Source organism: Apis cerana, linkage group LG14 (genome assembly GCF_029169275.1).
Source record: "Apis cerana isolate GH-2021 linkage group LG14, AcerK_1.0, whole genome shotgun sequence".
NCBI classification, from domain to species: domain Eukaryota; kingdom Metazoa; phylum Arthropoda; class Insecta; order Hymenoptera; family Apidae; genus Apis; species Apis cerana.
Genome location: NC_083865.1, coordinates 2,423,964 through 2,445,592, shown reverse-complemented (window position 1 = coordinate 2,445,592; position 21,629 = coordinate 2,423,964). Strand labels below are relative to the sequence as shown.

General features: G+C 24.1%; 1 protein-coding gene and 1 long non-coding RNA gene across 3 annotated transcripts in view; both read left to right on the top strand.

Annotated features, from left to right (window-relative positions):
• Nucleotides 1-21,629, top strand: part of LOC108004397 (inactive rhomboid protein 1) — a 383,917-nt gene that overhangs the window by 168,103 nt on the left and 194,185 nt on the right. The gene's annotated exons all lie outside the window — the stretch shown is intronic.
• Nucleotides 17,861-21,629, top strand: part of LOC133667327 (uncharacterized) — a 57,407-nt gene continuing 53,638 nt past the window's right edge. The window contains exons 1-2 of the long non-coding RNA XR_009832715.1: nt 17,861-18,460; nt 19,378-19,512. This is a non-coding gene — a long non-coding RNA (uncharacterized LOC133667327). The remainder of the gene's footprint in view (nt 18,461-19,377; nt 19,513-21,629) is intronic.

The following is a 21,629-nucleotide window of genomic DNA, read 5'->3' as shown; positions in this document are numbered from 1 at the left end:
GTATGGATGATTTATCAAAATCTAAAATGCTAAGCAGTTAGTATCTCTGTTTGCATAATTGTATGAAGCAATGCAGCCTCTGGATGCAGTTATGAATTCATTATTCGATACTATTGTAGAAATTTAAAAGCTACGTAGATCTTTTGAATCCTGATCTACATGAGAAATTATATTTCTTTTTTTTAGTAATTTTTAGTAATATTTATTCAATAAATATTTATTAATTTTTATTAGTTTGTATATCATATGGTTTGTGGTTTTCGAAAAAAATTAAAAAGATCAATTAAGGATATAAAATCTTAAATTAAAAGAATTTTTCTAAATTATAAAAAACATTAAAACGGTTTTGAAAACGATACTTGTTTTTATTTTTTAATAAATTCCAAATTTCAAAAATCTTGGTTATAAAAATCCAAAAAAATTCATTAAGGTTATCTGCAGATTTATTCATAAAAAAATTTTTACGAAGAAAATATGAAGTTTGTAACAATAGATGTTTATCACATTTCCCTAATAAATAAAATCTTTAATATTAATTCAATTGCGCGATTACGATGATCTCTCGAAACTTTCAAGATCATGTTAAAATAAAATTCATGACATTTTAAAATATTACCCTCTCTTTAAAATTTTCTATCTCCTATTTTTCTTGCTATTTTTATCACTTTATATCAAACATAAAATTTCATCACTAAATATAATCTATAGAAATTAATCCACAATGTTCATATTTAATTCGAATCATGCGAAATACAATGGCCAGAACACGTTCGTATTTAAATGGAAGCCGTTCCATCAACAAATCAATTTTCCACAAGGCGTCCGTGAAAGAAGACCAATCGATCGATCCAAGATACAACAAGAGCACGGCAAACAGGGTTCTGTTTAATTAAACACCTCGTTGCCTTGCCAAGCGTTCAAAGCACCCGCACAGCCACGCGAAGCGCAAACACTCGAAACACAGAGGGAAACGTTTTCGCATCGATTTGCGGGAACCGCACGCAAGAAGACTACACGCTTTCGCGAAATTATTTCGACAAGATTGTAGCAAATTGAGGAAACTCGGTTGAAATAATAATAATGAATAAAGAAAACCTGTAAAAAACTGTATATTGTGTTTCGTGTTAGGCTTCAAAATTTATATAATTTAAATATTCTGTCATATACATATAGTTAAAATATTTTATTCAGTATTCTATTATAATTCAAAATATGTTAAAATGTTTAAAGTTCTATACGTTTTTCGATTTGGAAATAAAATAAGAAAAGTTTTCTAGCATAAAAGTTTTGAAAAATAACAGATAGTAAAAGTATCTGATTTAATACTTTATAATTCAAGATATATTATGGATATACTTGAAATTCTATATCTTATTTCAACTTTGAAATAAAATAAAAAAATCATGTGAATCATTTATTTTCTTTTTCTTTTTTTTAAATTTTTATAAGCATAAAAGTTCTGCAAGTAATATAAATATATCCTGTCATCTTAAAATATTTGATTTAATATTTTATTAAGATTCATGAATTAAAATTTACTCTTTTTAACTTTGTAATTAGAAAGCTTTGTAGATTTAATTTAGAATTAAATCATTATTTTTTCCAACAAATATAGCGCAAAAGAAGTTATAATGCTTTTCACTTTCAATTAATTCAAAATCATAGATAGTATATTATATCTAAAGTGAAGAATATGAATTATCCCCCTACAAAGCCCAATCAATAAATATCAACATCTGCACAAGATTTTAATTCTTCTTCTTCCAAATATTTCATATTTATTTTTTAAAATTCAAAAATGCGCAATACGATTTTAATTTTTCAATGAATTACACTCATTACAGCTCAAAGTGCCATCTTAATCGATGAAATATTGAAAAACTGATTGTTCAATCGGCTGATGGATACTTTTGTTCTCGATTTCCGCATCTCATCAATCCTCTTGGGGTAAATCACGAATTAATCTGGGCGACTATAACAAGCTCGATGATACGAAGGTGGTTTAACATCGTAGAGAGTGAAGGCTCGTTGGGCCAGGTATGGTTGGTTGGAGCGAGGCGGAAGTCATAAGGGGAAGCAGGGACTGGCATTGTCTTCCGGAGGCAAGGAGGTTCCACGTGCTGTTGGCAACTTGGATAATTATGTCGTGTCCGCGACTCCAGCCAATCCTGTCACACGAAATTGCAACCCGACATCGGTTCTTCTCTACCACCCTGAAACCTGCTGCCACGATATACATATAGAGGGCAAGGGAAGATTGGATCAAATGCGAAAATAAGAAGGATGAAGTCTTTTCGCTTGAAGATTCATTTTTGAGAAAATCAAATTTGAATTGGAAATTATAAATACGAAAACATTCTCGATTTTATTAATTGAAAATATTAATAGGAAAGTTATTATAAAATTTTATTTTATAATTTAAATTAATTATGATTCGAATAAATACAGTGTAATTCTTTTTTTTTACTCTTTTCTCGAAACGTTATTTATCAATTGTTCGTAACATTCCCAAAGAATAAAATTATATATAGGATAGTATATTTGAGAAACATCTTTCTAGATTCTAGAAATACCAAATTAAACATAAAAACAAGAATGTTAAGGCTTATTTATTAAGTTATAGAGCTTTTTACAATACAAACTTTAATTATCATGTTTTTTAATTTAATAAATAATCTGAAGCGATATTTTTGTACATCAAACTTCATTAATTACCAAATTTATCTTAATATCTAGAATCTTTCAAAAATGTTCTAATTAAATATATTAACATCCTGTATATTGTCGATTATTTCTTAGACATATTTTTGTATTTCTATATTTAAATTATCATATTATATATTTAAAAAACGAGAATTTAAAGGAAAGTATTTATTTTACATTTTTTTCTTATTTTTACACAATAAAACAATTTCTTTCGTTGATTTTCTCGAAAGCGAATATTTGAACGAGAAAAATATTTTTTTTTTCCACATATATAGAATCAACCCTTTTCTCCGTGTTTTATACTCGTTGCTTTCAATTAAGCCTTTTATTCGGCACCCTCCTGAAAATTGCCCGCTGCTGAATCGATCTACTGAATGGTCCGTGTTTTGAAAACAGGACGATTATGGTTATTAAATGGTCGTCCCCTTTTCGTCCCTGCTTCTACCCTCTGTGCATCTACAGGCGATATTAAAATCGTGTAGCCAATCCCCAACTTTATAGAAAAGAAGGGGGGCAAATTTTTCCAATGTGGAATGGAACTCGATTAACGAAATTGGACGACGATGTCGCAGGTGCTGTTAATGATGACTTATTTTGATTGGTCGCGTGGAATATTGCCACTTACTTGAGCTCCAACTCAGGAGGGACATTTGCCAAGCAATTCCATTTAAATAGAAGAGAAATAGGAAAGGGGCTATTCTTAGACCGCCGGTGATATTTTCGAATGGTATTTCTCAGCTCTTGTTGCAACCCTTTCTTTTCAAATACGAGACTAAGTTCTGAATCTGAATTGAAAAAATTAGTTTAGGAGAATGATCGATTTAATGTTCAATATATGTAATATTGGCCAAAAATATTTGGACACGTGTTTATTTCTGACAAAATATATTTTGATTTCGAAATTATGGATATTAAAGGATAAAAGAATCTGCAACGATTAATATATTATCATATTAATTTGAAGAATGGATTAACAAAAGATTACAATGACAAAGAGAATTTCTTTACTATTTCAGAAGCTGTATTTCTCAGAGATTGTTTCATTTATTATTATTTACCGTAATTATTTTATTATTTACTATCTTTCATTTTTTAAAAATATAAATATAAAAATAAATACAAAGAGACTGAATCTATATCAATAATGGATAAAAATATTAGTTTATCCTTTAAAAATATAATTCGGATAAATGTTTTAAAATTAAATCAAAAGTCTTAAATTTTTTATAAGAAAAATTAGTTTAATAATTTAGTTAGTTAATATATATATATATATATATATATATATTATTAGTTAATATATATATATACACATATAAAATGTTTGGAAATGGATTTGGACATGATCCAAAATGACAGGTTTTTTCAGAAATATTTTTGTAATAAATCTAAAAATTTTTTATATTTTTCGATTCCTGTCGTTTGTTTCTGCATCAACTGATTTCGATGAAATTTTGAAACATATGTGTTGAAATAAATCTATAAATCTCAAATATATTGTAGATATAAATCTATAAAATGTATGTTTCAAATTTTTATTACAGGCTTAGGTAAAGACAGTTTTTACTTTTTTTTCTTTTACAAAATTTTTTTTACTCGTAATCCTTTTATTAATATAGTAGTTCTTTTATCTTCTCGAAAAGAATTCAAATCTTTTCCAATATTAAAAAACTTATTCTGTTCTAATTGATAGATTTATATTTTAGTAGTTTTCACAATAGAATATTCTTACTATTATTTTTAATAGGATCTTTCGTTTCATTGAGTTTTTCATATATATTCATTACAAGAAAATAATCCTCTTAATTTTTACTTTGGAAAATTTAATCCTATTAATCTGGAAATGGATTAAATAAATTTAATTCTATTGATCGATATATATATACATATATATGTATAGCAGTATGTTTTCTACCATTCTATTATTATTTTATCATTCAAATAATTTTCATTGTATTTCTATTAATTGATACAATTGATTACATACTCCATCACTATCATTCAATTTTTATCCAAATTGTGATAATTAATATCAGAAACATTAAGTTCTATTAAATATTTATATCTAATATACGATTTTCGAATTAATTCTATCGCCTAAAATATGACGATCAAAACTTAACCTAACTTAACCTCTTATCGATTTAGATTGCGATATACTATAAAACTCGATAATCATTAAATTTGCTCGTTCTAATCATCTAAGCTCGTTCTAAGAATTAATCTTTTTTGCGATTAGTTTCACGAAGAAATTATATCCGAGATACGAAAGCGAGTTTTTCTTTTTTTCTCTAAACTAGAAATTGGGTCGAAAGATGTTTTTAAATGGAATGGCGACATTCTGAAAGCTTCCTAGAAGGTAAAAGTTGATGGATCCAGTGTCAGAGTGTGAATTACGTTTTATATCTTTCGTTTCCTTTTCTTCATCTCCCTTTTTCTTTTCTTCTCTTTCTTGAATACTACAGAGATCCTATCCTTTGAAAGGAGCAATCGAGTTAATCGTCGCTCGAATTTCGAAGTCCTAATTATGCGTACTGGATGGGAATCCAACTAGTCGGTTTAATTACTCCCGATAATCGAGTAGATCCTTCCTAACCTCCTTCTCAAAGGATCCTGCAGAACAGATTGCACCGACTCGAGGTGCTATTCTCGACATCGAACCGGAAATCAGAGAATATAAATGAGAGACACCTTCGAGGCGCCATGATTCCTGTTTGAGTAGAACTTTCTCGTTGGAATGTCGAGAACAAGATTGCTTGAATTATTTCGAAATTCTCGAAATTTTGACAAACCTATTTTTTAACGAATCTTATAATCTTTTAACAAATTTATTTTGAATTTGTCTTATTTAAAATTTATCAATCTTTCAAACTTTTGAAATTTTCTTATTTTTTCAATTTATGTACATTTAACTATTTTTTAAATTTATATAATTAAATTAAATTATAAATCTGTTTAATAAAGTTAGAGAATAAGATTGCTTGAATTATTTCGTAACTTTGAAGTTTTACAGTTTTTTAAACTTATATAGAATTAAATTAAATTAAAAAACTTTTGGAGATTATTATATATATTACATATTAATTACATAATTACAATGAATAACATACTAAAAAAAAGATTAGATATAGATAAATATATTTTATATTATATATTATGCTTCTAAAATTTAAAATTTAGATTTTGGTTAGGTTAGATTTAATGTAAGTTTAGATTAAATTAACTCAAGTTTAATATAAGTTTAATTTAACTTTAGATTAAATCAGATAATAACAACAATTTTGTTTACAATTTTATAATACATTGTTATATTACTTAATATTAATTTAATAATAATCTAAAATAAAAATTTGGTTTTATATTTCTATGAATTAGTTTAAATTTTATTTATTATAATCTATTTATTTATTATAATCTATAATATTTCTATCTAATCTATAAAAGGGCAGAAAATTGCGTAATGTTATTGAAATATTTTTTATCAATATTTTTTCAATAAATAATGAACAATGATTAAAATCTTTTGATCAATAAAAATAATGGCTTCTATAATTAAGTCAAAGTATGTCAAAATCAAAATTATTAGAATTGACTTTTTTAAATTATATAATATCTAACAAGATCTTGTAAAAGACATTAAAACATTATTAATATATAATAAAATATATAATTAATATTTTTATTGATATTTCGAAAACTAAAATCAAGCAATGAATATATGTGTAAGAAAAAATTATTCAGAATCTTGACTTTGAATACATTTCAAAGTCAAAATCGGTGAGGAGTTCCCTTTTAATAATTTTCCAATTTTTTTCTTTTTTGAAATATTTACCATTACTTTCGAAATCTTGTTCCATTTTCCAAATAATATTTGAATTCTTCAATAAATAATATAATGTTCATATAATGAAATCATCGATATTTTTTTTTCTTGCAATGTTCGAAAATGAATTTAAAATAGTTTGAAATGAAATCATCTGAATGAATGATGGTCAAATGAAATCGGGCTAAAGGAGTAATTCGCATGCAGAAAGAATTCTTGATCCAAACGATATTTCTTTGGAATAAGACGTGATATCATTCCTTTCATATCCCATTAAATGAAATTCACGAATCTTTGAATCAGATTTATAAATGATTTAATGTAAAACCAAAGATTTAATTAGAGTTGCATACGTAATTGACACAATGAGACGTATTAAAATGAAAAATATAATGAAGGAATATTCTTCAATGTTATATGAAACTTTATGAAATTAGAGAAGCGAAGCGAAGATTACAAGGGACGATAATTCATTTAAAATTAAAAGATTAATTTATAACTATGTTAGAATGCTGCAATTATTCTTATAGCGGGGCCATTACAGGTTGAACATAATGGAACGTCAGAAATTACACGCAACATCAAGCCATTGTCATGGCAACGGCGTTCGCTTCTCTGTGGTCACTACATAAACTAAAGCGGGTGGCTTGCAGGGGTGGAAGCTCTGTCCAAGGGGTGGCTTTACTACTCCATAAATCGCAAGACATCGGGCCGGCCGTGTTTGTGACATTATCGAATTCAGTGTGCAACCAGATATTTATTACACATGCAACAATTTACAACCACGCTCTGTTCATTTTTTATTAGAAAACTTTTTTGTCTTCCAATTTCTGGAAATTGAAAAATATATTAAAAGAAAGGAATCGTACAATATATGTAATATTTACGTACAATATATGTAATAGAATTATGAAATTTATTTAAAAAAATAAAGAAAAAGATTGACATTTTAGAATTTTCCTATATAAATAAATAATTTTTATTTGATTATATATTGATTATTATCGTTATAAGTGTGCAAATATATATGAGAAGTTTGTAAAAACAAAGTTAAAAGTTCTAAAACCCATAGATTATATTTAAAAAATATATTATATTAGAAAAAGAATAAAGATTCTTGATGATACATAATAAGAAACATTATATAAGAAAATTAGCAAGCAGAAACTTAACAAATATATATTGCATTATATTTTTCATTATATTTATTCAAATTATTAATAAAAATACAAAAAACATATTCAAACTTCGATTTTAATTACATTATTTTTTATTTACTTTATTCTATTCTTATTTCTCTATTCTATTATATTATTATATATGTTCAATTTCATTTTATATTTATTTACTCTGTTTCTCATTTATTAATTATGAATCAATTATGCCAAATAAATATACCAATTATCATAAAAATCAGAGAAAAATATCCTTGTCGTTTATAATTGTTTAAAAAATTATTCTTTACGTTCTAAGAAACGATTAATAAGTATTTTCTTAACTTTGAGATCAAAGTCAAACAATGTTTGAATCGATACCTCTTGAATTTGAATTATTTAACGATTCAAGTCATTCCTAAGGGATACGTGTGTTCTATCACAGTTTAGAGTAAACCATTCGCTTAGTATAATGAATACTAATACGCCTCTTGCATCGAGCTAAGTCTAGATAAAGGAGACTGACATCCCTTGTTAGTTTGTCGTTGATTGAGCAGGGTATGCCGGAAGAGGCGAAACTTTTAATTAGTTACTGATCCCTCGGACAATATAATTCCTTCCTGCGGAAGGGGGGCATGACAGAAATAAATTGAAATTGCTTCACTCTTACTGATTTAACATACTTTTGGCTAATTAGTTTGGCTTAACGATTGAGAAAAATCGTTTCGATCGAACGACTAAATTCTCTAGTCTTCTAAATGGATTACCTAATTTAACCGATCCAACAATTGTCCGACAAGGGATGAATATCTTTTTATTGGATAATTGGTTTTTCGCATAATTTTAAAAATCCAGAGATAATCTTTTATTATATGGATAAATTTTGGAAAATCTGTATTATCAGATTATATATAGAATTATTGGATTATTTAAATTGATTTTTCTAATGCCTGAAAAATAAAATATCATAATAAATATATAAAAATAAATATATATATACAAGATATATAACAAATTTCTTACTTACAATATATTTAAAATTTTATTAAGATAATTGTATATAATATATTTTATATATTTATATATATTTATACACACATTTCCTATTAGTAATCTAACTCTAATCTTCTAAAATTTCTTGTCATTATTAATTATTTATTTGGTAATATTGATAATACAATCTAGTTTTTTCAATAAATTATTGCTGAATTAATTTTTAATCTAGTTCAAATTTAGCTCTGATTTTTTGAAAGATTATTATTGCGTATTATTTATTTATTGTTATTAATGACATCTAACTTTTGGATATATTATTATATAGAATTTCTTTAGCTCTATAAATATGAATATAAATTTGTGTATTAGTTAGAATTAATAACCTGTTTTCATTGATATTGTTGTACAGAAGAGCTTTTTTAATAATAAATTAAAACGTCTAATATTTTTCTTGTATTTTTAATTCCACAGTGTTTAAATTTTAATTAAAGAATCTAAAAAAGATTTTCGTATATCTCGACGAATAAATATATTATTTTTTAATAAATTATACATCAGAAATACGCATGAGTTCTACTTTGTGAAATAAAGCTAAATCGAATAGTCTATGGAATATTATCTATGCAAAGGAGTTATCTGGAACATCAACCAGCAATCCTTTTTAGTCTCATATTCCTTTGTGCATTGCATTATTCTTTATCTTATTTTTCACCTGTGTCATTATTTATCTCGAAAACCTCTTGATATTTTCATAGAGCAGAAAACTGTACAGAAAAGTTCTTTATCATAGCTGACAGTTTCCATTAGGAATACTAATTTTATCTTCTTTGTTCCTCCCTGCAATCTTTTCTATCCATTTGTGTTTCGAATCACTCGAAGCGATCTCTACTTAGTTATGCAAGCGTGTATCGATGAAAATGGCGATTGTTCCAACTGTTAAGCTAATTGTAATTCGTCCAAATCCACGTTAACCTGCTGCATGCGAGAGACGGTTCAGCATTCAGCCTTCGATACTATATCTTTTGACGGGCGGAATAGAAGGAAGTGGGAACGCGCGGAACTCGTGGAGAACTTTCCTCGAGTTAATCCGCTTGAAGGATCAAGGCCTTTGATGCGTTTCGAAACCCTCTAGTGAGGCACGTTGAGACATTTTTCATGGAAAACGAAGCATGCATACGCGTTCCCTCCTCTATGAAATTTATTAAATTTCTAACTATCTGTGTCACTTTTCAATCCTTGATTCCGCGAAAGAGTAACAGGAATAGCTTTAATTATTCGAGGTAATTAAATCTGAATCTACTTTAATCATCTTCTTATTCGAATTGTTCGTTGGAAGTATAATAAAATATTGCAGCGATATGATGGTTGTAGGAAATATTTAAAATGTCATTATCGCATCGATGGAAGATACTTTGAAAATCATGTTAAAAATATTTTTCGAAATTCTATTAATATTACTAATGTAATCATCTGAAGGAAATTTTCTTCAATTTCTGATTTTGAAATATATATCTTGTCATAAATATCATTGTGTTATTAAATATTATCCATCGATATTTAATTGTTATTATTGTTGGAATATAATTATTATTTAATTCTTGTATAATTGTTCAAAATAATTTAAAAATTATTAATTGTAATTTTAGATAATGTAATTTTAAAAATTAAAAATTTTTTGTGCATGCTATCAATTAAATATATTACATCAATTAAAAGACTAAAAGTTAAATTAGAATTTTGAAAAATAAAAATTCTTTCATAAAAAACTTGCTTTTCTTGTACAATAAAAATATTTTAAATTAGAAAATTTACAAATTTTAAAAAATTCTAAAATTTGTCCTCGGAAAGAAAGGAATATGAAAGCAATTGTAAAATCAAAAATTTTTCGAATGTTTCGAACTACTATTTAAATTAATTGTAAAGAGAATAGCACATCTCTAATAAATTATTCTTAAAAAAAGGAAAAATATGAAATATAAAATCTTTATTTATCACAGATTAATTTCCAAAAATTTTTTTTTTGCGTGAACAAAAAGGAAGAAAGGATCATCGATCTCGTTGAAAAGTAATTAACCGTCGTCATTATCGCCAAGGTGACAACGATGATACTCGGTCATTAGAGTTTCTACGAATGGAACTAACTACATCAGAGTTTCTCTGTGAATTCTGACCCTCCTGGACACATTTATGGACAAGATAATGGCAGAATTGTCAGAGGGGAATAGGATTGCGATGGGCTAACGCGAATATTCTGTTATAACTGCGAGGAAACCCGCAGGATCCGGCTGCGGCGATCCTTGCATTATCCTCTGCATTTCTACGCGTTAGGATTGAGACACAGAGATGATTGCCATAATCGTGGGACGTGCATACAAGATAGCCATCGTGGAAGGAGCGATTTGATATTTCGCGGATCGTTTCGGTTTAGATGAGCTTTTAGCTTGATGAACGATTAATTTGAATTCTCGTGTGAACGATTTGAAGAGCCTTGTACATATGTTTTTGAATGCTTGGTGCTTAACAAAGAATTTATCGGAATTTTGTTTGATTCTAAGAGATTTTTTAGTAGATTGGAAATATTAAAATGAAATATATAATGAAGATATAGTGTATCGATAATTGACGATTTCTTGTATTTGGATAAGTAAATTATTTATATAATTGTATAATTAAAACATATTGCATTTATATTTCTAATATAATTTGTAAAGCATTGGAAAATTTAAAAAAAAATGATAAAAATATTTCATATATGTATATATTCTATTTTGTTATATATATATATGTTCATTCAAAAGTTTATTATATTATTGTATTTCACACTAGTACAAAAATGAAATGAAAAATTTAAAAAATATAATATTTACTTTATTTTCATATTTTTAAGTAATTTTTTATAATATATGTTATATATAATTAATAAATTATTTAAAATAAAAATTAAATTTATTATATTAAGGAATAATGAAAAAAGAAGTAAAAAGAGATATATGTTAAATTTAGAACTTTATTCTTTAGTAATTAAGTGAAAGTTTATAGCATTCGAATTATATTAAAAATTGCGAAAAAATTATCTTACGAATGAATTTTTCAAACTTTGATACTATTAAAAAGCAAAAGTCGTTTGAGAAATTCAAAAACATTCTCATTACATTTTTATTTAATTATTAAATTAATTTTTTCCACAAAAAATTCTACGTGTTCTAAAATCTTACGTTATTATTCATTGTGCATATAGTTTTAAACGATTTAAATTGATGTTTGATTATTAAATAAAGTCAATTTGGAAATTTTTAAATAATATTCCACAAATTTATTTCTTTATAATTTCATGATCTTGAAAACTTGATTTTTCTGTTCCATTGAATATTTAATTTCTTACTTTTTTTCACGGTGGATTAATTTTCCAATTTTTCTTTTCCGAGTTTATATCCAATATTTGTAAGACCAGAATGCTGGATTTGCTCTCGAGATTTCCACAAATTTTCACTATAAATTTTTATGTATAAAACCTTTTGCTCGTAAAACGAACAGATGCAATGCAAAAAAGTTTAAGAAGATTATTCAAATAGCAAAGATAAATGTTTCGAGTCACCTAGAGTGTGTAGAAAACTTTCAAATATTGATTTCGATTTTACGAAAAAAATCCTCGATTTACAAGTATTTGTTAAAAATACTTTTTTTGATATAACATCTCAATTTTGTATGCAGTTTTGAAGTGCAATTTTTATATCAAATTCAGTCAACAGTTGTTAAAAAGGAAAGAAAAACACTTTTATTATTTATTATTTTTATATTGGAACATGCAGTGGCTAACGTGATTATTTTAATTATTTTTTTTTATTAATGGTTTGATCAGAATTGTTTTTATTGTTGTTAATTTTGAAAAAACTGACAATATTTGATTTTTCTTATATTTCTTTTTTAAAAAATAAAGATAAGAGATAAACGTTATTACTATTTGTTTTTATTTTCTGAAATAAATAATTATCTAAAAAAATATTGATAATTTTATTATTATTATTATTATTAGTATTACTATTACTATTATATTTAAATTATCAAATTGCATGAATTGCATTTTTGCATGAAGAAAGCGATTATCATTCATCAAAATTCAAAAGTATTTTTTTCATTCGATAAAAATAAATAAAATAATAATATAATAAAATAGTATATGTAAAAGAAATTGAAAGTGAATTTGAAAATTTTTCTAAAAGAATTCATATTATAAAAAATCAAATATATTAGGTTTCTTCGAAATTTTGTCATGTGTTATCGATTTATTGATAACAAAAATTTGTTAAATGATTGACGTACTATTATGAATATTTAAAAAAAAATAAATTTCTATTGTTGACATATTTCCATTGAAGAAAATTATTTGTCAAACGTCGATCATGGTCATTTCGATTCAATCGAAACACATTACTCGTCCTTCCTAATTTATGTCGATATCTGGTAACTTCGATGGGGTCCACATATTCAGTAATAAAGTTTGATAAACCGTCCATCCATCCATCAAGATGAACTATGTATAAATCATTCCTCGTTGGAACAGTGCATTGATTAAGATGTCTTCATATTTAAGTTATCAAAACATGTGTATGAATCCTAATAACTCTAGTAAATTATTCAAAATCGAAAATGCAATTTACAATTGAGCTTAAATGTTTCGTATATATATCATTATTTCTTCAAAAATTTTATTTTAACATTTATGATTTTATTTAGAATGCGTATAGAATTGTTTAATACATTGCATTTTTTGTGATAATAAATTATGAATACCATGTCAAGTTTTCAGTATGAAACGTATATTTATGAAAATTTATATTGTTCAATTAATAAATTGAATAATTTAATATGAAATAAAAAAAAATGAAATAATAAATTATTATAAAAATCTCTATTTTTTTAATTAAACATATATCTGACGAAAATTTATTTATCAACTGCAAAATAATATCTTAATAAACAAAAAAAAAAAATTCGCAATGAATTCAAATTGATGAATTTTCCAATTTTTTTTTAATCATGATATCCGACGTATAACTCGGTTGATTGGAGGCAATACTTTGGAATATTCCGTGATTGTCAAGGTATTTGCACGGTGCTCATAATTGTCCAGGATTTTGACCGGCCGATTGAAGCGAGCTCTCGCAAGAGAACGCATCGGATGCCAATCACCGACGTCATGCGTGTGTACATATCCCCAATGTTCGATGTACACATATCAATTTGCATTCAGTATAAATAAGTCGCGCGCATGTTGTGCCCTAAATGCACCCGTACGGATAACTCGAATTTACCATTGCGGCGTAACGTGCAAATCAGCCGTCCGATAACAGCGACAGCATCCACCTGAACAATAATATTGTCCGCAAAACAAGTGTACGTGTGATTTATGTTCGTTGTGCCTGGTTAATAATGAGCACTATCGTGTGTATACCGATAGTTTTACATTCTTTAAAAGAAAAAAATGAATAATTATACATATTATAAAGTAAATAATTTATTTAATGAATATTTAATTTATGCTTTGAGAATTTTTGAATAATTTGAAGATATTTTTTAATTGTTTTTTTTTGTATTAAAATTTATCGAGTTAATTACCAACTTTTTTTTTGTTATATGAAAAATGTTTGTCGCGTTTATCTAATATTTTTTTATTGTTATTTCAAATTATTATTTTATATCTATTGATAATTTTATATAGTATGGAAATTTAATATTTTCAATAATCGTAATTTCTTACATATATTTTATATATTTCTTATATATTCAATAATCGTATACTGTGAAATATTTATTAATTTCTGATTAATCCTTGATTCTTGGCACATTTATATTTTCGATAAATATTTTTCATATTTAAAAAAAAAATTATTGAAATTAAAAATATACAGATAATTATATAAATAAATAAAGATTTAAGTTTTAAATATAAGTTGAAAATATAATATTATTTTAATCACTTCGTATTTTTTAAAAATTAATTTTTAAAAAATTAATTGATTGCTTAATAATTGGAGAAATGCAGAGCTATTTATTATCAGATGTACGAAATCATTTTGTCTATTTTTATTAGCTTAAAATTTTTTTTAATTTTTATAAAATTAAAATAATTTCAGTAATTCATAAATTCTTCATTTATAAATTTTCCAATATCAATGATTTTTCATTTTATTTAGTCTTTATAATTTTTACAAAATATATTGATAACAAATTTTATAATAATCATTGTTAATTTTAAATAAATCTAATCTAAAATATTTCTTTTTATTTTTGATATCATATTAACAATTTTAATGTAAGTTTTATATATTTTATCTAAAAATGAAATGTATACAAAGAAAAACATAAAAAAGATGCATTTTATCGATAACTATGGTATTTATAAAATTTTTATAAATTGTATAGTAAAATAAATGACACAATATTTCTAAAATTAAATCTTTTTTTCTGTATATATGTTTAAAATTGTTAATCAAATTTTTTTATTATTTTATAATATAAAATATTATTGCAAATTGTAAAATTAAAAATATGTATATATTAATATTACTATATTACTAATTATTATATTGCTTAAATAACAAAAAATCGACAATGTACAACAGAAATTTTCATTTTGGAAAATGAAAATAATAAATAAAAATATAAAAAATTTAGTATTATAATTAGTCTTCTATAAATATTCCAATTAATGATTGCAATTAATAACATTAATTAAGTAAAATAAAAATTAAAGAAAATAGTATAATTATTTTCATATTATTATTTATATTTCTTTGAAATAATTAAATATTTTAATTAATAATTTTCATATCATGTTTTTTTTAAATTCTCAAAATTTTCAAAAATTGTAATTCTCATAGATTAAAAATTAAATATGATAGTTAAATATGATATTTTCTTTAATCAAATCATTTAGCAATTCAAAGAAGCAAATTTATTCAAATCTTTTTTTTCTATATCAATTTATTTTAATACAGAACATGTATTCATTCTAGAATCTGATTTGTAGATCAAGAAGTTCGTTTTCGTTTCTTATCTCCTTTATACGTTTGTGGATTTTATAGGGATATTCAAAGGGGAATTCGCGTAACAAAATGTATGCGTGTGTATCATTTCATCTCCTGTGTAGAGTGGAATTCTTAAAGCAACCAAAGCATCACGATGTTTCAAGAGTTGCGAATTTACGGAGTGTGCGCTATTTCAAATGTACACGGCGGAAATATTGAAGTTACGAGAAGCTAAAGACGCTTTTAAAATTTAAATTCTAAGAGAAAATCGCGTGTTTCGTTACATTTAGACTATGAGAGACGCGATCATGCTTTCATATTTGCTTTTGAGGTTTTTTGGACAATTTTGGACAAACATATTATCCCTTTATTATGAGCTAAAAATTTTTTAATTTTAAATTTAAATTTAAATTAATAAAATAAAAAATTTCTTCTTTCATGTTTGAAATATTAAAGTCGACAGTTATTTACTTAATGATAATATATTAGTATATTAAAAAGTCAGCTGTTCTAAATTAATTGATTTTCTTAAAAATATCTTTATTAATCTTTTGATAATAAATAACTTTGAAAATATTTTGAAATTTATTTTTTTAATACGAATAAAATAATTCTAAACATATATTTATTAATTATTTATTAATATAAAACAATGAAACTTGCAAAATGGTGTACATTATTATTAAAAAAAAAAATAAATATTCCAATAAATATATTCCATAATCATGAAAGAACAAAACAGAATCTAAAAACATCCACAAAGAATTTATAATTATGAATAATTTCTTTTAGTAGAATAATTTAATCAAATAATTCAATTTCAAAATTTATATAATTTTTCTTTATTGCATTTATAAGAAAATGTGCAATCTATATTCATGAGTGTACATAGTTTATAAAGTATCTTATAAAGCATAAATGATAAGATTGAAACAATGTATGGATTTCTATTTTATGATAAAATGAGGACAAATTTCAACCACCTGTCGCGTTCAGAAGGTCTAATCAGTAACTTAGCAGATCGTCGCGTCCACCTGTCGGATTTCCTCGCGAAATGTCCGACACATTGCTAATTAATTGTCCGCAGTTTCGATCAGTCTAGGCACTATTAAATTAGGTTGCGTGCATCGCCTATGAAATTCGACGTCGATGTGTTTAACAATTTCGCATTATCCTTCATCATAATTACATAATGAATTTAAAATTCAACATTTTTGCTTTTTAAAGCTTCATTTTATATTTTTACATTTTTTTTATCTTCCTTTTATTTTTATTTTATTTTTATCATTTTTTAAAATAATTTTTCTGATATCTAATAATCTAATAATATCTAATAATCTAATATCTAATAATATGTAATAATTTTTTAATATTGTATCTTTAGATGAATTTCTTTAGAACTGAAATCTTTAGAACAAATATTGTTTGTATTCAGAATTCTTTTTTCTTATATTGATAATAGAAGAAATGAAAAGTATTCTATTTTTTTAAATATGCTGTTTTTTTTTTATATATATTTTTTCTAATGATAATTGAATGTTTAAATGAAGTATATATGTTTAAATTAATTTTGAATATATTTTTATCTTTTTATATTTTTTATAATATTTTTTATTATTAAAAATGAAAAGTGAAAATATTATATAAACATAATAAAGAAAACTATTATAGAAAATAATAATTTTTTACACTGTGACCTGTTACTTTCACCTGAAGATTGCGTAAGACACATCTCCCTCCTTCTTCTCTGATCAGCATTCATTTCTTTTCTTCGTTCCGATCATGGAATTCTGAACAAGCTATTCTTGTTACACCGATGATCGTCATGGTTGTTAGTGTCCTCGATATTCTTTTTCTTCGTTTCTATTCTATCGTCAATGCCGTTACAGTATAGTATATTATAGTATATATAGTAAATTATACAATATATTTAGAACAAAATTAAAATTGTAAAATCTATTTTCTTCGTTCATTTTATTCAAATTTTTTTTCAATTTTTCTTCTATTATTTTTGTTTAATCATAATTGATTGAAATATAAAATAGCATAAAAAACAAAATAATGATATATGTATCGAAAAAGAATATGAACATAATTAATTAAAAATTAATATTTATTGATACATATTTATAAAATAATAGACAATAATTTTATTCTAAAATTTTAAAACAATTTTTAAATTTTATGGGAAAGTGAATTGAATTGATTTGGAAGACAAGATTATATATAATAATCCAAATTAGAAAAAGTAATGATCTTATTTCAATGATAAAAACTATATTGGGAAAGGTTATGTCTTAAGATCGATCCACAGTTGTCGTTAGTACAAAGCATTGTGTCGTGAAGAACACGTGTATTCATTTACTGCGCATCTTGTCCGCGCAGTTAACCGTAGACCATAGTCAGTGACACAGCTTGTTGATCGTATGGTAAATTTTTCCAATTAATTCGGTAAATATTACGGATAACTAGTATATCGTATAACAAAGTTTTTCTGATGAAGTTCAAAGATATATTATTTTTTTGATGTGTATCGTTTCTACTAATAATAGTACATCAGAGGAAAAAATAAAATGTGACGAGTGTTTCAAGCGAAAGAGGCTATATCTTGTGTCAAAATAGTGCAGATAAACATATAAACAATCTTTTTTAATGCAAATTTGTATTTAATTATTAAATACTATTGAATGTTTAGATCTAATTATATATATAATAATTACATACATTGTTCTTAAGTTTTTAATTTATTATGTGTACGTATAAATTATTTTATATATTGCAAATTAAATTATTTTATATATTTTTGTATATTAATTTTAGTGTATGAAATTAAATTTATTATATTTAATAGAAAAAATAGCGACAAAACGGTTTTATAAAATGAAATAATATATAATAAAAAGAAATCAATTTTCTATTTTTCATAATAATTTTGAAATGATTAATATATTCCTTTTTAAGTTTAAATATATAAATATATATAGTTTTTAATGATAAATAAGTCATATTTAATATATTTGCAATCAATTAATAATAAATTAAAAATATTACACATCTATATATTCAAAAATATTATAGAAGAAAGAGTTACTTTATTGCAATTTGCTGAAAAAATTCGTTCTATCATATCAAAAGATAAGATAAAAGAAATTTATCGCAAGATAACTTTTATGATCCTTATTTCAGATAATCGTAGATTTAAATCTGTATTATTGAATCACCTAATATGTTCATTATCATCAATTTTTTTTAGAAATGAAATATTTGGAATTTGTAATAATTATTTGTAATAAATAATTTGTAATAATTATTGAAGATTATAATACATTGAAATAAAAATTCTATTCATAGAAAAAAAGTTTTACATTATTGTTCCAAAAAAATTAAGTATGTATATTCATTCAGGACCATTTGAAATATATATTAACATGATAAAAGATTTATCGATATTTTGTCATGTAATATAATAATGTATATTTATTGTTATAGAAACATTGAAATATATATTTTTATTTTTTCTCAGTCAAAATTAAAATACACCAAAGAACAATGTATGCTAATAATACAAATTTAATTTATATTGATTATTAATTATTTAAAATATGTAACATTGAAATGCTACAATGTTTATTATAAAAAAAATAAAATCATATAAAAATTTATAATATAGATTTCAAGGCATAATTAGTTACGAGATTCAAAGTGGAAGTGAAGTTCTAATAAATTTTCGAACAAATTCTCTTCGACGATTATTTCGTTCAATGATGTATTTCTAATTTTTTCCTACCTGCTCGAGCAACAAAATGTGAGTAATATAAATGATATGATTGTATTTTATGTAATCTTAACACGTCATACTATTTACTTTCTATAACTATTGAAAATATTGCGTTTCATATAAATTATCTAAAGAAAAAAATAATTTTAATTTTCAAAATATCAGTTTCTTTCATACATTAATTTTTTTATATGAAAGTGATAGAATTTTCTAATGATTATATATAAGAAAAATTTTTAATTCTAATTATATTAAAATTTTATTATAATTATAATATTGTAACTTTATTATAATATAATAATTATAATATAATATACCATAATCTATTAATATAACATATTACAATAATTGTCATAGAATATATGTCATAGAATTTTTTTATTTGAAATCTACTAAATCTTTTATCTTTTTAAATTGATTAAAATAATTATTTAAAATAGTTAATAAAATAATACAATTATTTAACACTGATACGAATTCAATTCAATATTTTTTCTAATTTCTAATTTACATTTGTACATATTAAGCTTAACAGCCATAACAATAATAACAATATTAACACATATGTGTCAAGAGGTTACTATTAAAAGTAAATTTCCATCGCAGTTATATAAAACATATTTTTCAATAATTATTACGAAATTAAATTTGCTATATAATAAATTAAAAAAAAATAAATTGCATAATAAATTGAATCTGTTATATCACGTGAATCGTTTTTTAATTATAATATTCATAACAATGTATGTTCTTTTTTATTAAAGATAATCGTGACCAGACTTAAGATATTGTTTGCCGTTATATGTACGAATAATTATATCGTGCAGTGCATACTATAGTGGTCATATTTCACAGAATTTAGCCGGCAGTCTGTGAACTGCAGACATCCAGCAACCTTATCTATGGATACATGTCTGCAAACAATATCCATGAGTCTGAACATGGTCCTGTGTAGGGCGGATATTAACAAACGAAACTCGAAACGAATAATAATGCCAATTGGCATCGTCTGTATGTACTAAAGCTCGATGCAGATGAGCAATCCGATTTTACATTGATGACATTGCGTCAATGAACGCGATAATACACAACTATAATGAATTTAATTCTATTTTAAAGTACGAAACAGAATGTGATATGTAAAATCAATAATTTTTAGCATATTTGATATATGAATTTATATTGAAGAAATATTAAGGATAATAAATTTAAATTTCTATATTATTATAATAATAAATATATTCTGAATACATTTGCATATAATGAAACGTGCAATGCAATACGTTATACTACAATGTGTTATATTGGTGTTTGTTTATTTTTTTTTAATGTTACAATTAAAATAGAATTCTTAATAAATTTCATTAGAAATCTTTGTTTGATTTAGAGATTCAGTAATATCATTCAAAATAAAATATTAAATCTAATATTAAATGAAACAGATATGAATGATTGATCAAGTTTAATTATTTTTAAATTTTGTAAAAACATATATTTTTATAAGTATCTATAATTTATTCATAATAATATATTGTTGCATAATTACTGTAATACTGAATAAATTTTTAAAAAAAATTTCAATAGCGAATGTATAAAAAGGAAAATATTTACTTATAATTTAATTATTTAATATAATTATTTAATATAATTATTTTTTTTTATTTTTTTATTTCTCTATGTGATATAGAATTTAAATATTTTAGAATAAAAATATATTATATTTATTTAAAATATATTATCTTTTATACTTATTATGTTTATATTTTTCGGTTTTATTTATTTACTTTAAGATTTAAATAAACTTTCTATTTTCATACAAATATTCGTAACTTTCTCCATATATATTCTCGTATATTCTAAATATAAATCCGACTTTCCTAATTATATATTTAGAAAAAAATGTATATCTTAAAGTATTGCCAATGTAAAATCATATAAACATTATATTATTTGTCCATTTTTAACCAATCAAAATCAAAAATATCATTGTACATTGCATTTGTTAATCTTAATCTTATTACTCGATATTTTCCTCTCTTGACAAATCCATTCAGTGGGCAAATCCCGGATGCTTATACAATATTGAACAACTGTCGTACAAAATAGCAAGCGTTGCATCTGCGATCGTCCAGCACATCTGACGG